At 40.7% G+C, this 10,072-nt stretch overlaps 1 non-coding gene across 1 annotated transcript; it reads right to left on the bottom strand.

The window, feature by feature from the left end:
• Positions 1–9,692: 9,692 nt before the first annotated feature.
• LOC127192513 (small nucleolar RNA SNORA17) lies at positions 9,693–9,828 on the bottom strand. Its single transcript, XR_007830994.1, has one exon. It is a non-coding gene; the product is annotated as a small nucleolar RNA SNORA17 (small nucleolar RNA).
• Positions 9,829–10,072: the final 244 nt, after the last annotated feature.

Below are 10,072 nucleotides of genomic sequence, written 5' to 3'. Positions count from 1 at the left end.
GGCTGAAAGCCACAGCTGTCTGCATGCCTGAGATAAACATTATGCCTGGCAACCATAAAAGATCCAGCCTGGCCTTGAGAAAGAGAACATTCGGTGTATCGACTTCTGAGTAATCGCCCCCTCCTCATTTGCTGCCCTTGGGGCCTGGCCCAGAAGATTTTGTAACTTTCCACTGCATTCCTTCCTGCCCCCGCCCTCCCTAAAGCTTACTTTAAATTTGAATACCCCCTTACAATAAATGGCTCTTGACAAGCAACGTTTTCTTGAGCCCTGTCTCTCTCTCACCCGTTCTTTATCCACAGGCCGCGGCCCTCCTCGCCGCCCCCCCCCCGCCCCCTGAATAACTGAACCCACGGGTCGGGAAACCATTTGATATTCCTCTGTTTAGTTCCAAGCCCCATTTCTTAATTGGGTTATTTGGTTTGGTGGTATTTAATTTCTTGAGTTCTTTATATATTTTGGATATTAGACCTTTATCAGATGTAGGGTTGGTGAAGATCTTTTCCCAGTCTGTAGGCTGTCGCTTTGTTCTCTTGACAGTGTCTTCTGCCTTACAGAAGCTTCTCGGGATCATGAGGTCCCATTTATTAATGGTTGACATTAAGGCCTGGGCCGTTGGTGTTCTGTTCAGTAGAACATTATGATAGGCAGATTTGGGCCCAGGGGTCCCGCTCAAACTAAGGCACCAGCCAAGGACAATACAGGAGATAAACTTTAAACCCCTTCCCAGATCTAGCCAATGGTCAGAATATTCTCCACAGTTGAGTGGAGAGTGTGATATGACTTTCTCATGTACTCTGGTGCCTCACATTTGACCATGTCCCCTGGAGGGGGAGACCTGGTGGCACTCAGAGGAAGGACAGCAGGTTGCCAAGAAAAGACTTGATACCCTATGAGCATATACAGGGGGAGATAATACCCCTCAGGAACAGTAATAGGGGAGGGGAATAATGGGAAAATGGTGGGGGGGGGGGAGGAATGGGAGGATACAAGGGGTGGGATAAACATTGAGATGTAACAAGAATAAATTAATAAAAAAATAAAAAAATAAAACTGAGGCCATGAATTTGAAGAAGAATGGGGAGGAATATATAAGAGGGTTTGGAGAAAGGAAAAGGAAGGAAAAACTGTTGTAGTTATAATTTCAAAAGAAAGTAAAAAACATAAAAATAGGTCTTTATTTTTTCTTTTTCATTTTTTATTAATTAAATGTTTTTTTTTTACATATACATTTATATTATTACACATATATACAATAGAGTACCTATAGCAAGAAGAACCATGACACAATCAGGAATTATATAAATGTTATATTCTTAGTGTTTTGGCTATTTGTATTTGACAGCCTTGAAGAAAACATCTTTCCTATCTTGGTGTGTCTAAATTTCTGAATGTAAATCAGTCTCCATCACATTTTGTCATTATCAACTTAAATCAACATTAAAAGTAGGTGGAGAGTCAGAGAGGAGGACATCGTGCACCCTCCTTTGGCGCCATATGTGCGTGTAATCCCCACTCTGTATATTCCCTACATGTTACACACACAAGGACTCATACAAGCATTTCCCTTGATGATTTAATCTATTATGGCTAAAAAGCACACAGTGAAATTCTGTTCATTTGTGAGCTTCGTGAACCAATAGTAGTTTATTATGGTGCATGTTCCATTTGTTCATGAAAATGATGTTTAATCTGTTATTATTAAATGGAATGTTCTCTGTGTTTGAAATGGTTTAGTCCTCTACATCAACAATTATTTTCTGTCTAATTAATTAATGAGTACAGGATTGTCTCTGCTTCTAACTATGGTTTTTCTGTTTCTCCTTTTCATCCTCAGCATTTGCTTTATTCATCTCGATGTTTTAATATTAAATATTCTTGATGATATTTTTACTATCATTTTATAGCCTTTTTAGTCTTAGTGATTTTTTTTGTTCTTAAATCCAGCATAAACTATCGCATTAATGTGGCTCATCCATTTTTCTTTGTTTTCTGCTCCTTCGATCTCTCCATTTCTTCCTTTCTCCTCCTTTTCCTTCTTTTCTTCTCTTATTATTTTAAAGACATGATCACACTATGTCGCTCAGCCTACCTCAGCTTCCTAAATAGTTGAGGTTAGAGACATGATTCTCTGTTGCCCATGTTGTCAATTTTCTTTTGATTTATGTATGCTTAATATATCATTGATCACCTTTCTACTCTTAACCTATCTATATAAACAGAGTTTCTAGAAGACAATGTGTATTTGGTTGGGTTATTCTTTCTTTGCTGATGTCTCCAGCTATGATTTGGTATGCTTAGGCCATGTAACATATTGCATGGTTACAATACCTGCTCAAAGTCTTTGGTAATTCTAACATCTCTGTGAGCTCAGGGCTAGGAGCTATAAATTTTCTTTGTGTGTACGTGTGTGTTGGGGAGGTGTATTTCCCTGTTTCTTTGTGTGGCAACTAACTTTGGAATATAAACTTGGCAGTCTAATACAGTACAAAGGCCTGGATCTTATTTAAACTCTAACAAGAATTATGAATTTTTTTTAATTCTTCTTCTTCAGAATACAGCAAGTCTTTATTTTTCATATAAAATCACACTACAATTTCTTATGATCAACAAAAAATTTCCAAGTCGATATCTTCAAAGATTTGTGAAAGTTAAAATTAATATACTAGATATGAAGGAAGAGTGTTTTAAATTTTATTAATATATAAATAGTACAAAATAATTGGTTTCATTCATGCATGTGTAGCATTACTTGGCTACATTTACTCCTCCATTAGTTTGTCTAGTGCTCTCTGCCCCTCCTCTCCCTTCCCTGTTCATCTTCCTCTTACCAAAAAGTTCACTTTTGTTTTCCTGTCCTCTTTTGTTTTAACCTAGATTCAGAATAAGTAAGAAAACATGAACAATTTCTCATTCCGAGCCTGTTTAAATCTATACTTTTCAAATCATTTAGAATGCTCTACATTTAAATAGCCACATTTTTACATAAAAGTCACAACAGTATTTGCAAATTTCTCTTAGATTCAATGATAAATAATATTATTTAAGAAGAACTTAATTTATGGAATGTCAGGTAATTCTCAAATTCAAATCATATTGTCTAAATTTAAAATATTTTTAAAGACTACATTTGGGCATCTTCTCTAAGAGTTTGTTTTACTGAACCTTGCGATTGCTCCTTTAAAAATTATTTTATCATGTTTCTTTTTTAACATATACATTTATATTATTACACATGAATAAGACAAACTATATACAGCAGAAAGAACCATGAGACAATCATGTGTTATATAAATGTTACATTCATAGTGATTTGGCCATTTGCATTTGTCAAGCCTAGTAAACATCCTCCTACCTTGTTGGGCCCAAATTTCTGAATTAAAGTCAATATCTATCATATCTAATCTCCATTAACTTAAACCATCTATCTTGATCTAAAAAGATCTTATCCCTTAACCAACTAAACTTGATTGTAAGACTAAACTATCTGGTCTTCAACCCCTTCAGAGACTTGAGAAGGAAAAAAAAGTGAACCAGAATCGCAGGTTAGCAGCTTCCAAAATGAAAAAAGTAACTGAGACAATTTACTGCCTGAACAGTCACCCAACACGCCGAACACTCTCTATAATGTTGGAGCCTCATCTTCTGCCTTCTGGCCCATTATCTCTGCCAGACATATATGATAGGCAGGAACTATTAAGGATTTGCTTACCCTGTCTTGGCAGAGTTCAGCTGTCAACTCTGCCTGTATCTAAGCTTGTCCATTTTTAGGCAGAATTCTGTCTGTGGCAGGAATGAAGACATTTTGCCCAGTGGCTTGTATGCCACAGTTGGAGCCAACTTCATAAAGAAGTTCTTTGATGTTGATCGTCTTCTTTGAGGCAGGCTGGGTGTTGCCAGGAGTTAACTTGTTGAAGAATCTTTAGGATAATGAAAACATCTTTAAATGTCATATTCTGTAGGTCTCTGAGGCTTTTGAAGACCTTATTTAACTATTTTACCTTATAAATATATAGAATGATATGTATCTGTTAGACATAGGATATATATTCTTGTGATAAAATTAGACTATTATTTGACATGACCATGATTTGCATCAATATACAAAATTCTATCCCAATTAATTAAAAATAACCTTCTTTTTGAGTAACAATTAAGGCCTTGAGTTAAGAAATAGCTTCTATTATCTACCATTTGTTCTATCCTCCCTCTATATTTCTTTATACCCCTTTCTTTTCATCTCCTATCACCTTACCTATGAGAGAAAGATAAAGAAAAATATAGATGTCCTTGTGTCCAACCTAATTTTCTATCTGTATAAGACCAACAATAACGTATAACAACCTTCTGATGAAAATAAGTCCTGTAGACCCAGAGAGCAATCAGAAACCTACTCAATCTCTCTTAGAGGAAATAGGACGTTGTTCTCTTAAGGTTTCTTCAGGCTGATTTGGGGGTGAATAATACCTTAGAAGGGGCCCCCAAAATGTGGGAAATGATTAAACAAGCCAGGGATTGCATTTGTGGTCCAGTTTCTAAATGTTGAGATATTCCAGGCTTAATAGGAGTCCTGTGTGGGACAGACTGAAATGCTGGACCAATTGGAATCAGAAGCTTTCTACAACACTGTCCTGGATGCTATCCTGTTCTGATGGGTAACAGCAGGTGAGGCACCTGGGGCTGCAACAAGGAAGATGCAGTATGACAGCCTGCAGCATGCTGAGAGGAATGAATCCTGTCAGGTCTGATCCAGCCTCAGTGTCCGGTTCTTTTGTTCTGAAGACATAATTTCTCACAAGCATTATACAGTTCTAATATGATTGTATGAGGTATGCAGGATGCACAGAGCAATTAAGGCTGGTTCTCTGCTCATTGTATGAGCAGAAGTAAGACATCTGCAAATCTTCCTTCATGCCATACTAATAATAATAATAAATCACAGAGAATCTGTGACCTATATGGAGCCTTGTCTGTGTATAGACATTTGTCTCTCAGCCAGTCTCAGAGCTATTCCCATGTAGTGGGAGTAGCAATATAAGTTACCTGCTTGTTCTGCAGTTTGAATTCTTTATATCCCTATTACAGCTCCCTCCCTCAACACCTCCGGATCCCATCTCCTTTCTCTTCTCTTTCCCCTCCCTCTCCTAGTCCTTAGAAAGGGGAGCCCTCCTCCTCTAACTTCTGACCTCAGTTTATCCAGTGTCCTCTGTACTACATATGGCCTCTTCCTCTGTGGCCTGGCAAGGCCAACCTACACTCTCAGCACTCTGCCCAGTGTCCATCTTCGAGTCTAGGTAACTGTCCCTAGTTGTAGTTGTTGTTTTGGGAAGCGATCACTAAATTCAGGTTGTGTCACAAATTCTGGCATGCCTCATTCTCTGGGTTCTGGTTTCAACCTAATTCTGTTTTAATTACTGTATAGACTGTCTCATGATATAGCCTGTGAGTCTTCAGTTCAGTTCTCAGAGTCCATGATATGCTTATCAGAGTCAGATTTAAGCATGTAGCAAAGGCAGCCAGGTGTTCATATAGCATTGGTTGGGATTACTTTCCTGGCCTTTCCCCTTTCTGTCACTCACAAAAGTTAGGGCTCCGTTCTTCAGTTCTCTGGTCAGAAGTCTGGATATCTAGTTTCCAAGTTAGTCTGTGAATTTCCCACAACTATGGTTACTCTCAGGACCAAATAGCAGCAGAACAAATAAATTGTATAAAGAATTTAGCAGTGTGTATCCATTGAAAAAATCTTGGAACTACAGTTCTGTTGAACCAGCAGAAGAGTTTTTCTTTCCTGACATTGTTGTTCTGTTGTCAGGGCGGCCAGTGTATGCTGGGGGAGCTATTGTAGGGGAGTAAGGAGAGAAATTTTCCCTTGATGCTTGTTATGTCCACAGCTAGTGTGCCCTTTGAGCATCCAGGCTGCCTTTGATACAGGATGGATGATACTGAAGGGAGGAATGGCTGAGTAACCACCAGGTCACTAGGGCTTTAACATCTGTTCTACCCTGTCCACCTCCTACCATCCATGTGGCGTCTAGCTAGCTCCTCCTTGCATTTTATGAGTGTTAGAGGTGCATTCAATGGGAGGCATATTGCAAAGTGTGCTTAATCTGTTTTTCCAAAAACAGAGCCACAGCTTATATTTTAAAGATCTTTTGTAAGTATAAAAGTAATGCCTGCTTATTGTAGCTAGCACAGAATAGACACATTAGCAAATAAAAATAATCCATCATATGGGCATATCAGGCTTCATGTGGGTCCTCTAATAAGGGAGTGGGGGTTGTCCCTGACATGGACTCTGTTGCCGGCTTTCTGATCACTTTCCCCTGGTGGAACTGCCTTGCCAGGCCACAGTGGAAGAGGACAAGGTCACTCCTGATAAGACTTGATGAGCTGGGGTGGGAGGGTGGGGGGGCCTCCCTCTTTTCTGAGAAATAGTGGAGGGGATGGAAGAAAATGGAGAGAGGGTAGGACTGAAAGGAGAAGAGGGAGGGGCTATGACCAGGATGTAAAGTAAATAAATTAATTAATTAATAAAAAAAGAAAAACAGCCCATTATAGAAGCTTTCATGTCATGTCTGTTGATTTGTATTTAAACAGAGTTAATAAACTGTGCAGGCAGCTTTACACTGGTGGGTTTTCCTCTCCACTTAATCTGTCTTGGGCTTATTCCCATGGTAATACACATTTCTCTCCATGATCACTGTTTAAAATTGCTGAATATTCCTTAACATGTTGCATTTTTATCTCTCTCTCTTTTTTTTGCACCATGTTTCACATAATTAAGCATTCAAGATATACAGCTTTTCTGTTGGTTGCTGTTAGTTGGTAAGTAGCAAAAGAAGCAATCAAACTCTCTTAAAATCTTGAATCAAAAAAAAAAAAAAAAAAAAAAAAAAGCAAAAATCCCCCCCAAACTATGCTATTTCACATGTCCACCTCCACCTTCTCTGCTACTTGTCAAAATTTGTGCTCTAGAAAAAGGACTGCACTTTACAGTGAAATGGCTGGGGTTATTAAAACTGATTAAGAGGGAGTTATTCACACATACACACACACACACACACACACACACACACATAAACACACACACACACACACAGCATTTCACATTTAAGCACCAAGAACTCCATCTGGGGTTCAATGCCTGAAAGAGGAGCAGACAGTGTTGTTTTAAAAAACGAAGTTGCTGCCATTATTTTTATGTGTCTCTTTGCCTCAGCCCTTGCCACACATGATAAAGATTCCACTGTGCCTGCACAATAGAGATAAGACGCTGGGGGAAGTGCTTGCAGATGGCTGTGGTTAGAAGGAGAAGGGGAAAAAAAAAAAGAAAAGCCACAAAGAACACTTTAATTAAGTCTTCCTTTCACTCATTAAAATTCGGTGAAGATTTCCATGGAATTTGTCCTCTATCTAAGGAACAAATCATAACAATTTCATAAGGCTACCCTAGGCTGCCTGAAGTATAGCTTTTTATTTTGCTATGACTTAATAAACTGAAAAATGTATTTGAAAACCTTCAAGCCACCCTTAGAATGTTCAAAGTAATGGCTGCATGCTTTGTTGACACTATTAGAGAATATACCGGGAGTTGCTTAAAATAATATTGCAAGTAAGGCTAAAAAATGTAATGCATACATGTATATCTGTGTGTGTGCAGTCGTCACTTAGTATGTGTGAAAGATTTGCTCTAGGATCCTCTCAAATATTATGAAAAATGGCATAGTATTTCTATATAATCTGTGTATATGCTCCTGTGTAATATGTGTGTATATACATATAAATGTACATACACATAAATGTATATGTATATATTACACAGGAAAATATGTATGTAGCATATACATATATAATATATACACATATATATGTTAAAATATTTTCTATTTTTAAAAACTTGTATTGGTTCTTTGTGAATTTCACATCATGTACCCCAGTGCCATTCATCTTCCCTTCTTCTCATACCCACCCTCCACCCTGGCAACTTACCTTGCAACACAGGGGGAAAATCTTGTTGTGTAAGTTATAGTGTATCTCAGTGTGACCCACAGTATATCCTATAGTCCACACTTTTTTGCTTTTAAATGTTTATTGCAATGGCTCATTGGTCTGTATGAGGCCTCTGGCTTTTGCTGCTCTATAAATACTGGAACCTCACTGGGACTCCTCTCAGATACCCTGTTGTTGCCTTGTATCATAGCAATCCTGTTGTTTTGGATTTGTAGGACCAGCCTCTTCATACACCTCAGAAGTTGACCAATGGGGTAGATGTTGGGGTGGACCAATTCAAAGCCCTGGATTTGGGCCAGAGAGATATCTGAGCTGGTCAGCCCATTTGCTCTCCTGCTCTCGTGCCCTTGGAGCTGGTTCACTAGCAGCCCCTGCTACCAGGGCCAGCTTTACACTGCTACTGGGCGAGGTGCAGGGCCTATCCTTCTGAGTGTTGCAGCTGATAAGGGACATGACCTTTTTTTCCACTCTCATGACCCTGGGTGCCAGCTCTTCCATCTACCATAGATGGCAAAGGACAAGGGAGAGGAGGAGGGCATCTTTCTCTAGTCTACACCACCACCCAAATGGCACCGGCTCTCTGTTTTCTTGCTTTCATGCCCTCAGGGCCAGCTCACCTGTGCCCCTGCCATCAGGGTCAGCTCTACTGTGCTCCCATGGTGAGGTATAGGGCCTGTTTTCCCAAGTGCTGTAGCAGGTGAGGGAAGGGCCAGCTCTCCTGCTCTCATGACCCCAGGTGGGGAGGGGCAAGTGGGGAGAGTTAAGGTTAGGGTTTCTCTTTTTTGTCCATGCCACTGCATGGGAAACAAGTGGTAGAACTGACTCTCCCATTCTCATATCCTTGGGGCCATCTTATCCACAACTCCCCAAAAATGTAAGGCCCACTCTCCAGAGAACTGAAGCTGGCTGGGCATAGTGGGGGGATGGTGGCCAGCTATCCTGTTTTCATGCCTCCAGGGCCAGCTCTCCCATGATGCTCATGTGAGGGGTGGGGCCAGTTATGCACAACCCTTAGACACCAGTATGTTTCAGGGAAGTAGTCCAAACTAGAGCTATCTGCCTGGCCTTTGGTGGTAACAGACCCTTGCTGCTGCAGGGCCATGAACCCAGATGTGGCTCCCCCCACCATGGTCCCAGGTGACATTGCTGGCTACTCACACCAGGCTCTTCCTCTGTACCCTCAAGTCTCCAGTTCTGCCTCTCTTCATTGTGCACACATCCTTCTGTTTCTCTTTCTCTTCTGTTTTTTCATCACTTACTTGCTCCTCTTAGTGGTTTCTTGGGGGTCTTTGAGTATCTGAGGTCATCTCAGCAGTAGTCTCAGGGGTGCTATGCCCTGCTTGCATTATGGCTTCAGAAAGGGGTCATCTAAGGCATGGTCTACCCCTCCCCACAGAGGGCCTGTATGGTACCATGATTCAGGTGACCAATGGTCATCTCAGGCCAGCTTCCTGTCGGGGGCCCATGGCACCAGTTTGGTGGCCATCTGGGTTTTACTCCTCATCCATCCGGCTTGAGTGGCCCCCATGCAAGGGTTGTCTGCCTTAGGCTCACTCCAGGTTGGGGTCCTCAGTCCCAAGTGTGGTTCTTCTAATCTTCAGCTTGCTCCCCATCCTGGGAGTCTGTCCAGGCCTGTGAGATGCTGGACTGGTGGTCATCTCAGGCTTGCTTTTTTTCCAGGGAGTGTTAGGCTAGTAATTATTCAGATGTCTGTCCATGGGTCAGGACACTGGGCATATACACAGCTTCACTTCTCTTTGCTACCTATTGCCGCGCACGCAACACAGCTGCCACACCTGCAATGCCTCTAGGGACAGGCTATTTTCTAATTTTTATGTATGGTCGGTTAAGTGTATGGATCCAAGTCAGTCGGTGGCTGTTTGGACCAACTGCCTACCTCCACCCCTGAATGTGTATTTGTGTATGTGTGTGTGTGTGTGTGTGTGTGTGTGTGTGTGTTTGCATTTGCAAACACGAAAATGACTTCATATATAATATTCTATCAGAAAATAACTTGAAATCTTCTAAAGGGTTCAAAGGCTCCCTGGGGAATGCTATGAAT

This window comes from Acomys russatus, chromosome 7 (genome assembly GCF_903995435.1).
Source record: "Acomys russatus chromosome 7, mAcoRus1.1, whole genome shotgun sequence".
NCBI classification, from domain to species: domain Eukaryota; kingdom Metazoa; phylum Chordata; class Mammalia; order Rodentia; family Muridae; genus Acomys; species Acomys russatus.
This window is presented reverse-complemented; position numbering and strand designations above follow the sequence as displayed.